Source organism: Lithobates pipiens, unplaced genomic scaffold, assembly GCF_037356315.1.
Source record: "Lithobates pipiens isolate NorthernLeopardFrog02 unplaced genomic scaffold, aLitPip1_a1.2 Scaffold_19, whole genome shotgun sequence".
NCBI lineage: Eukaryota > Metazoa > Chordata > Amphibia > Anura > Ranidae > Lithobates > Lithobates pipiens.
This window is the reverse complement of record NW_027507764.1, coordinates 261,864,892-261,888,076: the sequence shown is the minus strand read 5'-3', so window position 1 is coordinate 261,888,076 and position 23,185 is coordinate 261,864,892.

The window sequence follows — 23,185 nt, the reverse complement described above, 5'->3', positions numbered from 1 at the left end:
GCACTTGAAATTGCACTGAAGGTACACTTGAAAGTATAGTCACTGTAGATTTGAGATAAGATAAGATGTTACATATAGTACAAGTCACCCATCCTCACACATCTACTTAAAGCAAAGCAGTCTTATTCACTTCAAAATTCTGAATTGTACAGATTGGTTCATTCATCTATGTGTACAAGTCATAGAATACTTGTGTGTGAGTGTAAATTTAATAACACCTGCAAGAATTGGTGTAGTGATTATTTTTATTGCTTTTATTCAAACAGAATTAGGAACATACTGACAGTTTGCAATGAAAGATAAAAGTCCTTCATCAGTTCTACAAGGGTACAGAAAATGACATTACTAAAGCAAACAAACACAAAATTAGTATGTGTTCATTTGTCAGAAGTGATATATTACCTGGGGATTTGTTGTGTATACTTACACAAAGTTATCAGCTATTATGTATCAATTAGATAATGCATAAGGATTTATACACTATCTAATACCATTATTGACTCAAATAATCTGTCATTATTTGGCACTAATCATTAATTCAACAGGAAAAAAACACAGTTTGAAATTAGTATACACTAAAGGATTTATTATACTAAGTAAAATATGTTTTATTACATGCTTCATTGAACAACTGGAATATTTCATTCCAGTATGCTCTTTGAACCAGTTATCAACAGCCTGATGTTTTTAAAATAATGTATTTTTAAAACGATGCAGAGTAAAGCTGGCCATACACTGATACTAATTGCTTCATACAGTGTGCATGAGCAAACCTTCCACTACGGTTATTGTATTTTGACAGGTGCCCCTGTTTGCTGTCAGTTTCCCATAGGGAAGCTGCATCTGGCTGAATGCAGCTGCTGGTAAACTGAAAGTTTTCAAGAAGGCCTTTTTGACCAAAATCAAACTAACAAATGACTTTTGTTGAACAAAGTGGGGCCATAAGGCATTTAACCTTACATTTGCTGAGAGGGAGGAGATATTTTTTGAACACATAGCTGTCAATTATACCACAGAAAGGATGGCTGCATAAAACAAAACAAAACAAAAAAATATGTAGGCACAAGCATAAAAGGGTCGTTTTTTTTCTATAAAAGTAAACACGTTTTATTAGTACATATTTATTAAAAACAGAAATATACAAAGGGACAGTGCGGCTTAAAATATAAAATGCCAAATCTCACGATATAGAATACAAATGAGGATTACATGTACAACAACAATGGGAATTGAGACAAATGCCATAGTTACATAGTTAGTCAGGTTGAAAAAAGACACAAGTCCATCCAGTTCAGCCACAAAAAAAAACAAAAAAAAAAACTAAATAATAATAATATCATACAATCCCATATGCCCAATTCTATACCCACAGTTGATCCAGAGGAAGGCAAAAAACCCCAGCAGAGCATGATCCAATTTGCTAAAGCAGGGGAAAAAATTCCTTCCTGATCCCCCGAGTGGCAATCGGATTTTCCCCCGGATCAACTTTGCCTATAAATGTTAGTACCCAGTTATATTATGTACACTTAGGAAATAATCCAGGCCTTTCGTAAAGCAATCCATGGAGCTGGCCAGAACCACCTCTGCAGGGAGTCTATTTCACATTTTTACAGCTCTTACTGTGAAGAAACCTTTCCGTATTTGGAGATTAAATCTATTTTCCTCTAGACGTAAAGGGTGCCCCCTCTTCCTCTTTGTTGACTGTAAAGTGAATAACTGGACACCAAGTTCACTATATGCCCTTATATATTTTGTACATGTTGATCATATCCCCCCTTAATCTCCTCTTATCAAGAGTGAATAAATTCAGTTCCTCTAATCTTTCCTCATAGCTGAGTTCCTCCACGCCTTTTATCAGTTTGTTTGCCCTTCTCTGCACTTTCTCCAGTTCCCCAATATCCTTTTTGAGAACTGGTGCCTAAAAATGAACTGCATATTCCAGATGAGGTCTTACTAATGATTTGAACAGGGGCAAAATTATATCTCTCTCTCTCTGATGTCCATATCTCTCTTAATACAGAAAATGACTTTGCTTGCTTTGGAAACCGCAGCTTAGCATTGCATGCTATTATTGAGCTTATGCTCTCCCAAAACCCCCAGATCCTTCTCCACTATGGATTCCCCCAGTTGTACTCCCCCTAGCATGTATGATGCATGCATATTCTTAGCACCCAAGTGCATAACTTTACATTTATCAACATTAAACATCATCTGACACATAGTTGCCCAATTAGACAGAGCATTGAGGTTGGCTTGTAAATTGGAGACATCCTGTAAGGACGTTATTCCACTGCATAGCTTGGTGTCATCTGCAAAGACGGAAATGTTACTTTTGATCCCAGACCCAATATCATTTATAAAGATAAGTAAGGATCCCAGCACTGAACCTTGGGGTACACCACTGATAACCTTAGGCCATTTAGAGTAAGAATCATTAACCACTACTCTCTGAATTCTGTCTTTTAGCCAGTTTTCTATCCATTTACAAACTGATATTTCCAAACCTGTAGACTTTACCTTACACATGAGCCGTGTGTGCAGAACTGTATCGAACGCTTTTGTAAAATCCAAGTATACCACGTCCACCGCCACCCCTCTGTCCAAGGTCTTACTTACCACCTCATAAAAAGAAATCAGGTTTGTCTGACAACTTCTGTCTTTCATGAATCCATGCTGTCCGTTGCTTAAAATATTTTTTTCCTGCAAGAACTCATCTATGTGGTCTTTTATTAATCCCTCCAGTATCTTCCCAACTATAGAAGTTAAACTAACAGGTCTATAGTTACTTGGTAAAGACTTTGTTCCCTTTTTTAAATATAGGCACCACATTGGCCCTGCGCCAATCCAGTGGTACTATTCCTTTCATTAATGAGTCCCTAAAAATTAGATACAATGGCTTTGAAATTGTAGAGCTCAATTCTTTTAGGATCCATGGGTGGATGTCATCAGGTCCAGGTGCTTTATCCACCTTTATTCTGTCCAAATATTTCTGGACCATATCACTTTTGAGCTATTGTGGATTTGGGGCTGTGTCACTACCACCCCCATTATGGACATGAGCTCCCCTATGCTCCTTTATATACACAGAGCTGAAGAAAGTATTTAGTAAGTTAGCATTCTCTTTGTCCCCAGTCACCCACTCCAGATTATTTTGTAAAGGGCCTACATGCTCAGACTTGACCTTTTTACTATTAATATATTTGAAGAATTTTTGGGGGTTTGTCCTACTATCTTTTGCGATCTGTCTTTCATTTAGAATTTCTGTTATATTCTTTGTAACATTTAAATGACACTAGCGTTCCTTCATTTTTATATTTTTTAAAAGCTCTTTTTTTATAGTTTATAGCTTTTTTACTTTGGCCGTGAGCCACATAGGTTTTATTTTTAGCCTTTTAAACTTATTGCCCATGGGAATATACTTTGCTGTGAGATCACAAACAGTCTTTTTGAAGAATTCCCATTTCTGTTCTGTGCCCATTGATGCCAATATTCTCTCCCAGTCTAGGTCCTGGAGATCAGCCCTCATCCTTGGAAAATTTGCTCTCTTGAAATTAAGTGTTTTTATCTTTCCCGTATGTGATTTTTGCCTACAGCTAACATCAAATGAAATCATGTTATGGTCACTGCTACCCAGGTGTTCCTTTATCTGAACATTAGTAATACATTCTGCATGGTATGAGATTACCAGGTCCAACAGAGCATCATTCCTTGTTGAGGCCTCAATAAACTGGACCATAAAATTGTTCTGTAATAGGTTTATAAATTTTTGCCCTTTAACTGTCCCAGCAGTGCCATTACCCCAGTCAATTTCTGGGTAGTTAAAATCCCCCATTATTATCACTGTCCCAGCCCTTGCAGCCCTTTCTATCTGTGCAAGGAGCTGAGTCTCCACCTCCTCATTAACATTGGGTGGTCTATAACAAACTCCAATGATTAACTTTGAACTACGCACATCTGTATGCAGTTCCAACCATAATGCTTCAGGCTCATCACACTCTCCATCCACCAGGTCCTCTTTCTCACTCGCTTTGAGATCACTTCTCACATACAGACAGACCCCTCCATCTTTCCTTTTTACTCTGTCTTTCCGAAAGAGTGCATAGCCAGGAATATTAATAGCCCAGTCATGTAAGAAATGAAGCCAAGTTTTAGCAATACCGATTACATCATAGCTCTCCTGATGCACCAGAGCTTCCAACTCGCCTATTTTGCTTGGCAGACTTCTGGCATTGGTGAACAAACATTTTAATGCATTAATATATTTTGACCGGTCACATACTATCCTCTTGGGTGTTCCAAGATTACAACTAGGACTTGCTACTATATTTACCTTGGGTTTATGTGCTTTGGTTTCCCTACCACTAATGCCCCTAATATTACCCTCTAGAATATGCTCCACGCTGACTATCTCTATCTCTGCACCCTCTCCCCTTCGCCTAGTTTAAAAACCCCTCTAACTTTTTGGCCATCCTTAATCCCAGCTGATCTGCACCCTCCTCATTTAGGTGCAGTCTGTCCCTTCTATAGTACCGACTGAGAAGTCGTCCCAGTCCTCCAGGGACCCAAACCCTTCCTTACTACACCAGCTCTTGAGCCACTTGTTTACTTCCCTAATCTCCCTCTTCCTTTCTGGTGTGGCTCGATGTACCGGTAGTATTCCTGAGAATACTACCTTGGAGGTCCTTTTCCTCAATTTAGCTCCCAAGTCCCTAAAATCATTCTTTAGGACACTCCATCTGCCTCTGACTTTGTCTTTGGTGCCAACGTGCACCATGACAGCTGGGTCTTCCCCAGCCCCTCCCAGTAATCTGTCCACCAGATCCGTGATGTGCTGAACCCGAGCGCCCGGCAGACAACATACAGTTCGGCACTTCAGGTTGTTGTTACAGATTGGCCTCTCTGTCCTCCTAAGAATTGAGTCCCCTACCACCAGAATCTGTCTTTCCTTTCCCTTCGCCCCCCCCCCCACTCTCACTGGAGGAGTTCTTCCCTTGGCAGCTAGGAGAATCCCTCAGCTCCAGCAGTGCTGGTCCCTGACTGGGATCACCAATGTCACTCAATGGAGCGTACTTATTGGGATGCTCCAGCCCTGGATCTACCTCCCTGGCACTTGCCCCTCTACCCTTCCTGACTTTCATCCATCTACTCTCTGCTAGTGCCTGCACCTCTTTGTCTCCACCCACCTCTGTGCTGGCCCCTGCCGGCACCTGCCATGTACATTCCTGGCTCTCATTTAGGGTGGAGGGTCCTCTCAGTGCTGACAGTTGCTTTGAAAGTAAAGAAAAAAAAACAATTAAAAAAGTGTCAGAAAAGGGTATTAAAAAGCTACAAGGAAAAGCCCCAAAGGAACCTAAAAATGCAACCCAGCAGTCACCAGCAGTCAAAAAGCAATACTTATTCACACTCCACTCAAGGCTCCACTGTTAAGCTTACAGCCAGCTGTTTGGCCATGTTTTGAGGATTCTTCTTCAGAGGTGTCTGGGTATTACAGCCTAGAGTGTAAGCATATCCATAACTCTACAATTATATGTTACAAGTATTCTTCATAAAGAGAAAGTTTAACCACTTTAGCCCCAGAAGGATTTGCTCCCTTCCTGACCAGGCCAATTTTTGCGATCAGGCACTGCGTCCCTTTAACTGACAATTGCACGGTCATGCAACGCTGTACCCAAACAAAATTAATGTTCTTTTTTCCCTTCAAATAGAGCTTTCTTATGGTGGTATTTGATCACCTCTGTGGTTTTTATTTTTTGCGCTATAAACAAAAAAGAGAGACAATTTTTGAAAAAAACACAATGAGGATTATTTACAAAAGGCAAATCCACTTTGCACTACAAGTGCAAAATATAAGTGCAAAGCGCACTTGAAATTGCACTGAAAGTACACTTGGAAGTGCATTCGCTATAAATCTGAAGGGTAGATCTGAAATGAGGGGAAGCTCTGCTGATTTTATCATCTAATCATGTGCAAGCTAAAATTCAGTTTTTTATTTTCCTTGCATGTCACCCTCAGATCTACACCGACTGCACTTCCAAGTGCACTTTCAGTACAATTTCAAATGCACTTTGCACTTGTAGTTTGCAAATAGAAAAAAGAAAATGTTTCCCCAGTTTAGGGCGATATGTATTCTTCTACATATTTTTGGTAAAAAAATCGCAATAAGCGTATACTGATTGGTTTGTGCAAAAGTTATAGCGCCTACAAAATAGGGAAGAGATTTTTGTTATCTTTATTATTTTCTTTTTTTTTTACTAGTAATGTCAGTGATCTGTGATTTTTATCAGGACTGGGACATTGCGGCGGACAGATTGGACACTTTTGACACTATTTTGGGACATTGACATTTATACAGAGATCAGAGCTAAAAATAGTCATTGATTACTGTATAAATGTCACTGGTAGGGGAGGGAGTGAACACTAGGAGGCAATCAAGGGGTTAATTGTGTTCCCTAGGTGTGTTCCAACTGTAGGGAGGATGGGACTTACTAGAGGAGGAGACCGATCGATGTTCGTACTTAGTATGAACACAAGATCTGTCTCTTCTCCCCTGAGAGAACCAGGATTTGTGTATTTACGCACACAAATCCCAGGTTCTCGCTCTGTCGCAAGTGATCGTAAGTGCCCAGCAGTCATCGCGCCCACCAGGCACGTGCATAGGCTCCAGGAAAATCCAATCATGTGCAAGCTAAAATGCTGTTTTTTTTTCCTTGCATGTCTCCCTTGGATCTACAGCGACTGCACTTCCAAGTGCACTTCCAGTACAATTTCAAGTGCACTTTGCAATTGTAGTGCAAAGTGGATTTGTTCTTAGTAAATAACTCCCAATATTTTGTACTTTTTGCTATAATAAATATCCCAAATTAAAAACAAATAAACACATTTTTCCTCAGTTCTTCTACCAATTTTTTGGTAAAAAATTGAAATAAGCCTATATTGATTGGTTTGTGTAAAAGTTATAGCGTCTACAAAATAGAGGATAGATTTTCATAAAAATTTTTTTTTTACTAGTAATGGCAGTGATATGCGATTTTTATCAGGACTGTGACATTGTGGCAGACATATTGGACACTTTTGACACTATTTTGGGACCACTGACATTTATACAGCGATCAGAGCTAAAAATAGCCATTGATTACTGTATAAATGTCATAGGCAGGGAAGGGGTTAACACTAGGGGGCAATCAAGGGGTTAACTGTGTTCCCTAGGTGTGTTCAAACTGTAGGGGGGATGGGAATTACTAGGGAAGGAGACTGATCGGTGTTCATACTTATTATGAACACACGCTCGGTCTCCTCTCCCCTGAGAGAACTGGAATTTGTGCATTTACACATGCAGATCCCATGTTCTCGCTCTGTCACAAGCGATCGTGGGTGCCCGGCGGTCATTGCGCTCATCAGGCACCCGCATCATCTCCAGAGACATGGGTGGCGGCATGCCTGCTATGACGTCTTAAAGGAGCGACGTATAGCTACGGCGATCTGCGCAGCCAAGCCAACCTGCAGCAATATAACTGTGGTGGCTGGTCGGCTAGTGGTTAATATAAAAACCAAATTATTTTAGTATCGACCCATGGACTTATCTCCATTATGAAGGGAAACATAGCGTCCATATTAAAAACCAGGAACTTTTACTGTCTCCATTAACATGTGCTCTAAAAAAGCACCAAGGGACCAAATGCCACAGCGGCGCATTTGATGGGGTCACTCAACTGAAGAGGAAAGAAACCGTGTCTTCTAGTCTTTATTGTAAAAAGATCCTGCAATCTGAGCAAAGCAGTGCATGCACAACATTTGGTCGTAAGAATGAATGAGATACCCATCTTGCTGCTCACTGTGCTCAGACTGCTAGTTCCATGCTATTGGCAGGACACTGCAAGATAGGCAGGAAGAAGGCTCCTGGGACATGTGGCAGCAAAGTGTCCATTTACGCATCTCCCAGGCTCCTTTTGTACGCTGTTGTTTACAAATTGTTTATTTGTAACAGACAAATTAATTACAAAAAGCCATCATGAGACTGAAAAATTACAGAATAAAAGACAAAGATCTATAACAGCTTCAAAATAACAAAGAAGCACATTGAGGACCCAAATATGTATACACTGTGGCGCACAATACCATATAGGAAAAACATACATTGGATAAAAATGTACAAAATCATCAAGGATGTCTAAACCCAACGTAATATATTCACATCGATTACTTCAGAATTCATGTCAGAAAAATGTGTCATTTGGAGATCCAGATATCTAATTTGGCAGCACACTGAGACATTTTATTGTGTGGGTTATAAAAATTGTTTCCATTAACATAACGTTACCAATTCTTTCTATGATTATGGAGAATGGGATAACTGAGGATTTCCAGTGTGTAACTATAGCTCAAAATGTTGCAACACAAATGGTGTCTCTCTTCCCGGTGTGGAACACCTGATATAGGTGCAAAAAAAGTTGCATGTGTAGCATCAGAAATAGTGTTTGACCTGAAATAGCAGATGCAACTGCATAGATTCTACACCACGCTGGTGTCACTCTATATCGATCCCAATACATATGTACCAATGAGCCTCAAATGAACAGCCCCTAAAGCACAACTCAGAGACCCCAAGGAATATAGCATGATGTTTAGAAGGTGTTTAGTATCATCTAGTAAAAAGCTTAAGGGCTGTCTTTCCAACAGACAACGTCTAGGCACTTTTGCAAATGTTATCTAGCATGGTGTCCCAGTCCTCAGAGAAAAACTCAGTAGCACAGTAATTTTCCCATTTAATCACATAAGGTAGGAAGTCAGAAAAAAGAATGCTACACAAATCCAAAATCAACCCTTTTCCCTTGGGGGCATCACGGCAGATTTTCTCGAACATGGTCAGTGTAAAAAAAGTGTAATGTGTAAATAAAGATATAATTCCCAATGGGAAATATTTTTATGAGCAAGCAAAAAGGACAAATACAGGCATACCCCACTTGTAAGTACACAATGGGGTTTATTTACTAAAGCTGGCAAGTGCAAAATTAGGCTCACTTCTGCATAGAAACCAATCAGCTTCTAACCACAGCTTGTTCAATTAAGATTTGGTAATAAAGCCTGGAAGCTCATTGGTTTCTATGCAGAAGTGAGCCTGATTTTGCACTTTCCAGCTTTAGTAAATATACCTCATTGTGTACTTAAAAGTGGGGTAATGCCTGTAATAAAATTGCCACCAGGAAAATATCTTTAGGATAGAAACTATAGTAACAAAAGCAGGGTTTCCAAAAAAGGGGAACCTAGGAGGAATAGACTAGGCAAGGCAAAGTTTGGACTTGTAAAGGGACAAAAGTTGAACTGATTGAGCTAGTAGAGTATTCGTACATGCTAATTCCTGAGCCAGCTCTATGTGTCCATAAAACACACAGAGTGTGGCTCAGCCCAAACTCCCGATCCCTCCTTACTGGCTGTGATTGACAGAAGCAGGTGTCAATGCCCCCCCCCCCCCCCGCTGTGGCTGAGCCAATGAGAAAAGAAAGATCAAAGAGAGCCTCTGCTCTCCTGCACATCGCTGAATTGAGATTAGTCTCAGGTGAGTATTTTGGGAGGGGAGGCTGGGGAGAAGCTGCTTGAAAAAGCTTTTTTACCTTAATGCTTAGAAGGCATTAGTGTAAAAAACCATCTGCCTTTAGGGCCACTTTAAATGATTAAGGTGAAACATGAAAAATGCTTGGGGGTGTGTCCTAACCATGGACTAAGATGGACGCTTAGCTCCAGAACTCCAGCCGAAAGAGGGAGAAACATCAGTCCAGTAGAGAGTGGACCTACAGACCCACAAACATGGGAAAAACAGACTGCGACAGATTCTTATCCTACTCTCGCTCCCTGTGGCACTCGGCACACAGCTATGCAGGCAGATCCCCGAGATTTTCTGCTCACAAGCATCCAGCATGACCGCGGCCACACTACCAGCCTCGCAAGCCTCCACACTGGAATCGGGAGACTCGCATCAGTCGCATCAGGCGAGCCAGCGGGCTCCTGCAACAGTAAGAGACTCGGCTCCTCCTGTACCCCTGGCTCAATACCCTGCCCTGAGTCTACAAAGTCTATAAATGGTCGGAGCTGACATAAAGGACACTCTTACTGCGGCCTTCTCAGCAGCTATTGCTGACCTGCGCCATGAGCTCCACGATATGGCTGACTGAGTGCAGGAGACAGAGACAGTTACCACACAACATGATGCTAAGATCGAGCACATCCACCTAATCCAAGATACTCATACTTTGCAAATGGGGGACATGCTAAGACACATGGAAGACCTGGATACCAGGGGACACAAAAACAACCTGCGGGTGAGAGGTGCCCCAGAATCTATTGAAAACGACCAAATCCAACAGCCCTACCACAAACACCATTGAAATGGAAATAATTCACTGAGCACTACGCCCCAAAGTGTCATGTACCTTACAGCAGAGTCTAAAATGCTGAGGGTGGCCTCTTGCATGGTTCTGGTCCCAACACCCATGGTAGTGAGGAGAGGGAGTGCTGGCAACAAAAGGGTGCAGGTTCCTGCAGGCTGAAGGCTGGAGCTTGGAGATGCAGGATCCTCTCGGAGGAAGGCATGAAGACTGATCACCAGAACTGTTCAGTCGGAGCCAGGCAGGTAAGTATGGACTCAGGAACTACTGCAGCGTCAGGAACAGGCAAAGGTTGGCAGCTGGCTAGCAACAAGGTACATAAACGGAAAGTGAATTCCTAGTCAAGGACAGGCAGAAGTTGGCAATGGGCTGGCAGCAAAGTACAGAATCAGGAAGCGGAGCCGTGGTAGTGATTCCAAGCCGAGGTCTGTATAATCAGTAGAGGTAGCTAACAGGGAGGGGTGATCCAGGAGCGTAGTCAAGGAAGCTTGTTAGGAGCAAGGTAATAGGTCAAACAGCAATCAGGAACACAGGGACAAGCTGAAGATGTTCCAGCACTGGTATCAGGCAAAGACTCTGTTTATATAGGGAGCCATGTGACGGGATTGGCGGACATGAATGTGCGTGCTCCAGTGCGCACACACATGTTTGTATGGGTACACGAGTGTGCACACGCGTTTGTATGGGTGCGTGAGTGCGCACTTTTGTTCCGGAACTGTCTGGGACATTGCACATGCCCATGGGCATTAGGGGAATGGGAATTAACCACTGCTGCATGGAGATGGGCATTAGCAATGTGAGTTCTCTGTAGAGATGAGCTGGGTGTTCGAGTCGAACGCATGTTCGCCCGTTCATCGAAGCCAGAACTTTGTGGGCCGTTCACGCCATATTCGTGTGGCGCTCATGGCCCGCAATGCACTGAGCCATCACAGTGCATTGCTGGCTGATGATTGACCAAGCATGCACTGTGACCCGCATGCTAGGCCAATCACAGCGCCGGCAGCGAGGAGAGCCATAATTGGCCTCAGGCAGGATGCCTGTGGCCAATTATAGCTCAGGGGGTTTAGTACACGCCCCACACTATATAAGGCCACCTGCGCACTGGCCATGTGTAGTGGGTTGCGAAGTTTAGAGAGAGAGAGAAGGATAGGCAGGGACAATGTCTTCTTTTCTTGTGATTGGACATAGCGCAGTTAGAGTTGGTGAATGCACCTCCTGCACTGTATACACCTGAAGCTACCCCCAATTACTGGCATTGTTCTGTTCCTATACCACAGCCAGCTGCAGCAGTTAGCCCACGTACACACGGTCGGAGATTTTGCCAACCAAATCCGTCGGATTTTGCCTGTCGGATTTAGTCGGACGGATTGTGTCCGAAACTGTTGCATACACACGGTTGAGCCAAGTTGGCGAAAAATCCGATCTTTCAGAACGTGATGACGTAATTTTGTTACGATGGGACTAGATTCAGGCTAGTAGCCAATAGCTTTGATATAGGAATTTTATCTGAGCATGCATGGCACTTTGTCCGTCGGAGTAGGCTACACATGATCGGAGTATGTCCGATTGGAGCATTTTGTCGGAAAGTTTTACCGGCAAGTTGGAAAAATTGGTCCGCCGGATATTCAGACGGAAACAGTCTGATGCAGACCACACACAGTCGGAATATCCGACAAAACGGTCCGATAGGAAACATTCTGACGGAATCTCTGACCATGGGCTAAGACATTTGAGTCAGGGTTGTCAACTGTCCTTAAAGAGGGATTCCACCTACCCTCGGCTGCTGCCGCCACCATTCTAGGTGAGGGAATCAGGAAGTGAAGCGAATCAGCTTCACTTCCCGGTTCCCTACTGTGCATGTGCGAGTCCGATCAAAATGCTCTACACATGATCGGATTAGGTCCGTACGGCCCAGTTGATCGGGAAATATTTCCAACATGTTGGAAAATTGGGTCGGACGGAATCAGTCCGATGCATACCACACACAGTCGGATTATCTGACGACACGGTCCGATAAGACTCATTCCGACAGATTCTCCGACCGTGTGTACAAGATAATCAGATAATCCGACTGTGTGTGGTAAGCATCGGATTGATTCCATCCGAATCTCCTTCCGTTGGAAATATTTCCCGACCAACTGGGCCGGACGGACCTAATCCGATCATGTGTAGAGCATTTTGATCGGACCAAGTGCCACGCATGCTCAGATCAAATTCCTACATCAAAGCTATTGGCTACTAGCCTGAATCTAGTCCCATCGTAACAAAATTACGTCATCACATTCTGAAAGATCGGATTTTTCACCAACTTGGCTCAACCGTGTGTAAGCAACAGTTTCGGGCACAATCTGTCCGACTAAATCCGACGGGCAAAATCAGACGGATTTGGTTGGCAAAATCTCCGACCGTGTGTACGTGGGCTTAGAGTTGGTCTATTGTGCTTCCTGCACAGTTTACACCTGAAGCTACGCCCTATTGCTAGTGTTGATCTGTTCCTATACTACAGGCAGCTGCAGCAGTTACAGTTGGTGTATTGTGCCACCTGCACAGCATACACCTGAAGCTACCCCCAATTGCTCGTATTGTTCTGTTCCTATACCACAGGCAGCTGCAACAGTTACAGTTGGTGTATTGTGCCTCCTGCACAGCATACACCTGAAGCTACCCCCAATTGCTGGTGTTGTTCTGCTTCTTTACCACAGTCATCTACAGCAGTTACAGTCGGTGTATTGTGCCCCCTGCACAGTATACACCTGAAGCTACCCCCAATTGCTGGTGTTGTTCTGTTCCTATACCACAGGCAGCTGCAGCAGTTACAGTGGGTGTATTGTGCCCCCTGCAGAGTATACACCTGAAGCTACCTCCAATCGCTGGTGTTGTTCTGTTTCTATACCACAGGCATCTGCAGCAGTTACAGTCGGTGTACAGTGCCACCTGCACAGTATTACCTGAAGCTACCCCCAATTGTTGGTGTTGTTCTGTTTCTATACCACACGCAGCTGCAGCAGTTACAGTGGGTGTATTATGTCCCCTGCACAGTATACACCTGAAGCTACCCCCAATTGCTGGTGTCATTCTATTCCTATACCACAGGCAGCTGCAGAAGTTACAGTTGGTTTATTGTGCCCCCTGCACAGTATACACCTGAAGCTACCCCCAATTGCTGGTGTTGTTCTGTTCCTATATCACAGGCAGCTGCAGCAGTTACAGTTGGTGTATTGAGCCTCCTGCACAGTATACACCTGAAGCTACCCCCAATTGCTGGTGTTGTTCTGCTCCTATACCACAGGCAGCTGCAGCAGTTACAGTGGGTGTATTGTGCCACCTGTGTCATCTGCTCAGTGTGCACCTAAAGCTACCCCAATTGCTGGTGTTCTCATCTCCCTGCAGGCCATTAGTATGTCTGGAAGGCCAACAAGGAGAGGTGGACAGTCACGAGCCAATAAAAGAGGGCAAGCAGGCTCTGTGTCTAGCGGCAACAGTGCTGGCCATGGATGCGGTGCATCCTCATCAGCACTTGGCCATGGGACACGCTTGTCCTTATTTTCGACAGCTGGATGCGTGGAGCCGCATCATGCCGAGACTTGGTAGAGTAGATGACCAAGCCCTTCTCATCCTTCTCATCCTCTCTCACCCAGGCTCAGTGTACTGGCAAAGCAGCTGCCAACATGTCCTCTTCCCTCATCTCAATGTCATCAGTCATTCCTTCCCTAGACCCACCATGTCCTCCTGAGGAGTCCCCTGAACTGTTTGAGCACAGTGTTGGGTACATGCTCCAGGAGGATGCCCAGCAATTCGAAGGCTCTGATGATGATGATACCCAGCTAGAGGAAGGCAGTAGCGTGAGCCCAGAGAGAGGGGATGCTCAAGAAGGACAGCAATCTGGCAGTCATGTTCCACCAGCTGCAACTTACTGCCAGGTTTACTCCAGTGATGAAGAGGGAGGGGATGATGAGGTCACTGACTCCACGTGGGTGCCTGATAGGAGAGAGGAGGGGGAGGAGGCACATCTCCAACAAGGCAGGATGCTCTCCAGGGGCCAGCTTAAGGGTAGCACACTGACTGAATCACACCACAGAGCTCCACCTGTGCAGGGCGCTGCCTCTGAATGAATGAATGAATGAAATACTTGTATAGCGCACAATGCGAACTGAATAGCCTCTGAATCGCCTCTGCGCGTTATTCCAAAAGTTCTTTGGTGTGGGCCTTTTTTAAGACAAGTGCATCAGATCGTACCACTGCTATTTGCAACATATGTCTCAAGCGTATCTCGCGCTGCCAAAACATCAGCCGCTTGGGCACCACATGCTTGACCAGACATATGTCGACCTGCCATGCAGCTCATTGGCAAGCGTACCTTAAAGACCCATACCAAAGAACAAAGCGGACCTCTCCTTGCTCCTCATCAGCTGGGATCTCCAACCCAACTAGACCTTCAGTCCTCTCTGAAACCTGCACTGAGAGGAATGAAGGTGTAGAATTAGGTGTGTCACAGCCAAGTACTTGTGGGCACTCTGCTAGAAGTACACCGACGTCCGATTGTACCAAGCAAATTTCCCTGCCCCAGCTGCTGGACCGTCAATAGAAGTTCACTCCCAGCCATCCACAAGCCAAGTGGTTGAATTCTAGCTTGGCTAAATTGCTAGCACTTCAACTGCTGCCTTTTCAGTTGGTAGACTCGGCCCCCTTCCGTGAGTTTGTGCAATGTGCGGTTCCTCAGTGGCAGGTTCCCAAACGCCACTTTTTCTCATGGAAGGCGATTCCGGCTCTCTACTGGCAAGTGGAAGGCAATGTCCATGCTTCACTGGACAGGGTGGTCAGCGATAAGGTGCATATTACCACTGACTCATGGTCCAGTAGGCAGGGACAGGGACGTTACCTATCTTTCACGCCGCATTGGGTCACTCTTCTGGCAGCTGGGAAGGATGCAGGACAAGGTGCATAGTGTTGGAGGTTGTTCCGCCACCACGCTTCCAACATTCTACTACTGGTTGTGACACACCTCTCTCCTCCAACCCCTCCTCTTATTCTTCCTGTGCTTTGTCCTCGGAACCAGTGGTGCTCCGTAGGCATTCAAGGGGCTGCGCAAGTACGCAGCAAAAAGATGCCATGCCGTGCTTGCGCTGGTGTGCTTGGGGGACAGGAGCCACACTGGGGTAGATATTTTGTCAGCTCTGCAAGGGCAGGCCGAGAGTTGATGGACGCCACGCCAGCTTAAGCCAGGAATGTTGGCTTGCGACAATGGCACCTACCTCCTCTCCGCCCTCCGACAGGGACATCTGGCCCATGTTCCCTGTGTGGCTCACGTCCTTAACTTGGTGGTGCAGCTGTTCTTGGGCAGGTACCCAGGCTTACAGGATGTCCTGAGGCAGGCCAGGAAAATCTGTGTGCATTTCTGCCGATCATATAATGCCAGTGCTTGGCTGGCTGAGCTCCAAAAGGAGTTGAACCTGCCCAAGAACAGCCTTATCTGTGACATGCCCGTCAGGTGGAACTCTACATTGGCCATGCTGCAGCGGCTGCACACACAGCAGAGGGCAATCAATGAGTACCTGTGTGACTATGGCACCAGGACAGGGTCAGGGGAGCTTGTGTTTTTCCCCACGCCAGTGGTGCATGATCAGGGATGCATGCACTGTCCTGTCACCATTTGGGGAGGCCACGAGGATGGTGAGCAGTGACAGTGCATGTATCAGGGACACTGTACCTCTTGTCCACCTGTTGGAGCATACGCTGGGTGGAATAATAGACAGGGCACTTGAGGCAGAACAGAGGCAGGAAGAGGAGGCCTTCCTTGCCTCTCAAAGCCTCCATTATCCAGACAGTGTTCCTGCTGTCCCACTGATCACACAGGAAGAGGAAGAGGAGGAGGAGGAGGACGACGATTGTGTCAGCATGGAGGTGGAGCCTGGCACTCAGCATCAGCAGCTGCAGTATTTTAGGGATGATTTACAGTCCCAAAAAACCTGTGGACTTGTACGTGCCTGGGAGGAGGTGGCTGCAGATCATGTCGTCCTTAGTGACCTAGAGTACTCTGGACTGAATGCCTCAGCTAACCTATGCTGCATGGTCTCCCTGATCCTGCTAAGCCTGTGGAAGGATCCTTGTATTCTTCAACTCTCCTTGATCCACGGTACAAGGGTAATGTTGCAGACTTTATATTGCCATCGCAGAGGGAGCAGAGGATGAGACTTCTCCGAGAGGCCTTGCAGAAAGGTCTGTGCAACGCGTTCCCAGAGACCGGGAGGTTACAAACTCCTGGTCCTGGACAACGTGTTGGTGAGGCTTCGGTCAGTCGCAGAAGGAGTGGTGGAGAAGGTGGCCATCTGACCGATGCATTCAGACAATTTTTTTAGTCTGCAGCCCCAAGGTATGATCGGTTCCAGCAACCATCGCCAGCGTCTGATTTACATGGTGCAGGAATAACTAGGGGCAAGGTCAGACTTGGACACCTTTCCCATCGAAAATATTCTGGCTTACTGGGTCTTGAGGATGGATCACTGGACAGAGCTTGCACAGTATGCAATTGAGCTACTGGCCTTTCCTGCATCCAGCGTTCTTTGAGAACGCACCTTCAGTGCTGCTGGAGGCTTTGCAACCGAAAACAGGGTGCGCCTGTCCACCGACTCGGTCGATCGACTGACCTTCATAAAGATGAATCAGTCTTGGATCACCACCAGCTACCAAGCACCTGAAGCTGATGTAACCGAATATTTTTTTTTTTAAATGTCACATCCCTTCAAGACTGCCTATGCTGATGCTGAGTGACTGTCCTGTTATGTTGACTGACTATCCTCTTCCTCCTCAATGATCCTGCTGATAGCTTGGAAGAACATTTTTGGTTCTGGGTGATGCCACCACTGGCTAAGGCCCAATTTTTCAGCCTCTGTTTAACAGGGGAATGTATTTACAATTTTTGATGCAATGCTTTGCAGCAGGGCCCATTCCTGCACTCCAACTAGAGTATCTGGAAGAGGTTGCAGTGTCGTGGCACCAGCAATGTGTTCCCAATTTTTCAGCACCTGTTTAACGGGCACAATTTTTTAACAATAAATTACAATTCTTGGTATAATATTTCACAGCAGGGCCTGTTCCTGCGCTCACGAGAGTAACTGTGAGGACTTACAGTGTTGTGGCACCAGCACCACCACCAGCATCAGAACCACCAAAGGCCCAATGTTTCTACCACTGTTCAACAATGGCTTGTAATTACAATTCTTGATATAAACATTGACAGCAGGGCGCTCCAGCGCCCACCAAGAGTCACTTTGAGGGCTTACAGTGTTGTGGCAACACCTTAGGTCCACATTTCTGTATAGCATATAGGGCAGGCCCCTACTTTCAAACCTCTATATTACAAATGTCTCCTACTTGCAAACGGAAGGAGACAACAGGAAGTGAGATGAAAAAAGACAGATGGCCAAAAAAAATTATACAGGGGTGATAACCCTTCTCTATGTTTTCCAAAAAGCTTAAAAATAGATTTTTTTACTTTTACACTTTAAAAATGTACCAGTTCAAAATTACAAACATATTCTACTTAACACAACAAACCTTACATTACATTAAAACCGCAAGCAGTTTTAAATTACTTTTTTTCCGTTAAATGTAATTTTGTGCAGGGACTGTTCTAAACACGGGAAACACGTGCCACTTCACAGGCATACTATAGACACCCCCCAGGCACGATATTTAAAGGAATATTTCACTTTAATCGTCATTAAAATCAGTGCTCCCGAAAAAAACGTTTGTTTTAAAAAAAAAAAATTGGCATTGATTCATGTCCCCTGGGACAGGAGCCGGGTCTCCAAACCCTCGAATGTTCTGGTGCGATCCGAACAGGGGGGTGTTTGGCTCATCTCTAGTTCTCTGACACAAAGGAAGAGACAACGAGCCACTACGAGACATAGTTTGCTGTCTCACAAGCTTTCCTATGAAAGAGGAAATTCTTAGAAAAACACGCAATCAAATTCACATTACCCATGAATCGGCATTTATAAAGATCTGTCTACTATAACTTTGCAACATTGAAAAGACCTCCACCCACTACTGGAAATTCTACGCATGCAGGTAATACACTATAGATGGAAATTTCCATTTTGCCTCTCAGCCTCCACCGCTGACAAACCAGCATTTCTCAGAGTTCCCAAAGATTTATTGCAATTCTGCAAGTGCCTAGGCATACTCCTGGTCCAAGTACACAATTGGTATGCTGAATTCTGGGCTCCACCACCCACGGGAGAAAGCATTCAACCCCACAGCTTCACCAGTGCACAGAAGACTGAGACAAGTAATTTGAACTACCTACCTTTCCCAACTGTTGGAGCACAGATAAGTTATCCCTAGGGGGAAATTTTTTTTTCTTTTATATTAGTTCCAAATTCTATGTTTAATACAGTATAAATTATTATACAGTTTATATATAGATAGTTGATATGATGGTATATGGCACATAACTGACTTTAAGGGGAAACTGTCTTTATTCGTCCCGAGATCCTGAAAGTCAACACAGTCTGGATCATAGAATAATCTGACAGATATAAACAGTTCAGCAGTTCCCTGCCTTTTATATGTGAACTCCTATATCTCTAAAGCTAAAGTCTGAACGACAGCGAAAATGAGTCTCCAAGGTAGCCCACCCCTGACCTCATCCAACGAAACTATCATCAGCCCTCAGAATAGATATAATACAACCAACCTCACCCTGTATTGAAATCTATTCCCCCAAGTCCCCAAACCTCTGTAAAAGGGTAACAATTACACTATAAAAGATACATTTGAACCTTCCCAGGTCTATGATAATTGCAATATCTAAATGTATTGCGTTGAGGACCCAGAAGCTGAATTTTTCCACTAGACCGATATCAATTCTCAGGTTCTCCTGAACTATTCAGCTAACTAAAACACTTAGCTAATTGAAATGCTCACGGGCATTCAATTTTTTTTTTTTTTTTTTTATTGTTTTATATATACCAGTTCATTAATGTCATTTTAATACAACTTTATACAGGTGAAGTGAGAACAAGGGAATATGATTCTCTTAGATACATGGAGCTGCAATAATTAAAATATATGCATATTCTATATGCATATACTGTTTCCGCTAATCACAAAATAAAAGCCAATCTATTCACAAAAAAAAAAACACAGAAAATTACAACAACCGTCTAACATATTATTACTAATACTGAAGTAACACCAACAACTACCCAATATCTGCCGAAACCATGGTTCTTTGTTCTCACCCCCCCATATGCAAAACTGTAGTTGATGCTTGAACACCTCTATCTTATTACAATATATTTAATGTTTAGAAACCTTCTCATTTTTATTTCTATTTGTTTTTTTTTATTAGATTAGCTGATTAGATGAAGCTTATATGAGCTCTCTCATAAAAAAAGCTAACCTCACATCATTAAATATAAAGTTAAGTTTTTGTGCATTGCCCATGAAGCATTATACATGTAGTTTATAGGTGGCTACCTGGAGACAAAAGTCGCCTATCCCACATTGGGCCCAACACAAATAACAATTTATAAATAAGGTCTCTACACATTCTCTTTACACACAACCTTTACCGGGCATCAGCCTTCATATTACACTACTTCCAGGTTCCTCCACCCCAGAGCAGAGAGCCTCTTCCTGTTGACTTACCCAAACGTTAAATCATTGCTTTCTACTAAACCTCCCTGGAATTTTCTCAAACCAATTTAAGGCAAGTTAGCAGGTTCTTTCTTGCCTCTTTGAAATTCCCCCGGTCCCCCCTATCCCCCTACTCCTGGAACCAACACCTCTGACTCCTAGACACTAAGAGCCTACTCTCTCCTAAAGTGATCTACAACACACCCCTTTCCAATACCCCTCATATATTCTGCCCCCTAATCTAGCTTTCTCCCCCCACTCCTTCTCCCTTTTTTATGTTTATTTATTTATTTTTTCACACTCTCTGCCTCTGAAAAACTCAGCTACCCCCTAACCATAGAAGATGCATAACATACAAAATATCATACACACCAGAGATTAGATCCACACCTAAACAACTAAAGCTAATATCAATTAAATATACCACAAAAAAGGTCAAAGTTATTAACTTTAATGTAGAAACAAAAAGCGGATATAGTACCTGACCAGGTATCCAAACTATCCAGCCAAACCTTTTCTACTGTTCACCACGCTACCAACAATCAAGCCAAATCCAAAGGTTTCCATATTAATCTCGAAACATCTACCCCCTACAGATTATTGATGCCCAAGCAAATAGCAAGAGGCAGATTCCTATTCCTGAAAGGTAAGCTCCACGATAAACCTATCATGATAGTTAATCTCCACTGTCCCAATGGCAAATCAAACCTCATTCCTAAACTAAGTCCTAACACAACTAACTATCCACCTTCAAAATGGGTATTCTGATCATTGGGGGAGAACTTAGCATTCCTCTCCAACCCGCTCTAGACACGTTCACTGGAACTACTTCTATCCCTTACCGTGCCCTAAAACGCATCAACCTTCTCCTACAAGAATTGACAGTCCACGGTACTTGACGTACTTTAAATCCTCAAGCCCATGACTATGCACACTGTTTTTGATTATTTTATTCTATCACAATCAGATCTACAATATCTAACAAAATCCACCATCAAACCCACTATTCTATCAGACCATAAACAAATCACTCTGACCATGACCTTCCCGGAATATAGGACACACACCAGAACATGGTGATTAGACGCTTCCCTACTCACGTCAAAGATTTGACTAAGAAATTCTCCTTGTGCTTACATGCCTACTTTAAAGAGAATGCAGATCCATCCCTATCCCCCATCTCAATCTGGGAAGCACATAAATGTGTAATCAGAGGCAAATTTATAGCAGCAGCAGCATGCATATGGAAAGAAAAACAAGCCTGGATAAATACGCTAATGGTGCAAATTAAGATATTAGAGGCTAAGAGACAAAGGGCCAAAAGGCTTTCAAAGATTATTAGAAGCTCATACATCCATGATTCCCAAAGCTGACAAAGTCTATTTATTGGTGACTAACTATAGACCCATCTCGTTACTAAATGTGGACCTTAAACTGTTCTCCAAAATCCTAGCCAACAGATAATCACAACATATTATTAACAAGGACCAAGTAGGATTCATCCCAGGCAGGGAGGCCAGAGACAATACTCCGAAAGCCTTCAACTTACACTACTGGATGTCTAAGACTAACCAGAAGGGCTTTTTCCTATCACTAGATACAGAGAAGGCATTTGATAAGTGGCCTGGGACTGTATGAAAGCGATACTTGAAAAAATAGACCTAGGGCACTCAATGCTGAACTTTATTTTTGCACCATACTCTACCTCCTCAGCCAAAGTTTGTGTCAACAGCCACCTATCAGACTTCCCCATCTCAAATGGAACAAGACAGGGGTGCCCACGTTCACCTCTACTTTACGTCCTTACATTAGGACCCCTACTAACAACATTAAAAGGCTGTGCTCATAAGATAGCAGTGTTCGCAGATGACATACTACTCTTTCTATCTAACCTACAATGTACAATCCCTACCTTACTAGACGAATTTGAGCATTATAAACACCTATCTAACCTTTAAATTAACTACTCCAAGTTCCACGCTCTCAACATAACCCTATCCAGAGCTGAAATGACTGCTTGTAGAACGAAATGTCCCTTCTCTTGGAAAACTCAATCCATCACATACCTAGGCTTCCAACTCCCCAGTTACCTATCAGACCTATATTGAATAAACTATTTACCTTTACTGAAGAATATCCAACCTCCAAACATGGCACAAAGGCCTATTTTCTTGGTTTGGCTGGGCTGCCATAATCAAAATTAATATCATACCACAAACCTTGTATATCTTGAAGGTGATACTCATCCAACTTCCAAAAACATTTTTTGCAGCATATAGAAAGGCTTGCACTCTTTTTATCTGGGGACACAAATGACCCAGAATTACCTATAACAAACATATGTTACCAAAGTTTAAAGTGGGCATAGGTTTACCAGATATTTACAATTATTATCTAGCGTGTCACCTAACGAGAATTTGCGACTGGAACTTACATGCAAACACTGAAGACTGGATTCAAATAGAGAATGCAGGGACCCAAATTTCCCTACAGTCACTAACATGGCTACCAGTCAAACACTCAACTGGACTTTTCACAGATCACCTGACGATAGCCCCAACCCTTCGCAGCCTACACCATGTCAATAAAAGCAGTGCTGACTTCCTACCCAGGACCACTGGCCCCTCTTAGACATAACCCAGATTTTACACCTGGCCGATCTCACCAATTCTTACAAGATGAGTGGACCCATACACAAATTCAGGCGGAACATTTTTTACAAATTGGCTCACTCATATCTTATGAAACCCTACAGCATAAAATGCTTAACTCTCATCTTCCTTTTTGGACATATGCCCAAATGAGACATTTCTTTAAATACCCTGATTGGTCCCTCAACAATACCACATTTGAGACATATTGCACCGGATACTACCTGCAACGACACACTGGGGGTTATTTATGAAAGGCAAATCCACTTTGCACTGCAAGTGCACTTGAAAGTGCAGTCCTTTTAAATCGAAGGGGTAGATCTGAAATGAGTGGAAGCTCTGCTGATTTTATCATCCAATCATGTGCCAGCTAAAATCCTGTTTTTTTTTATTTTCCTTGCATGTCCCACTTGGCTCTACAGCAACTTTGCTTCCCAGTACACTTGCAGTGCAAAGTGGATTTTCCTTTAGTAAATAACCCCCACTGTGTTCTTTATGTATGCTTTGCTCTAT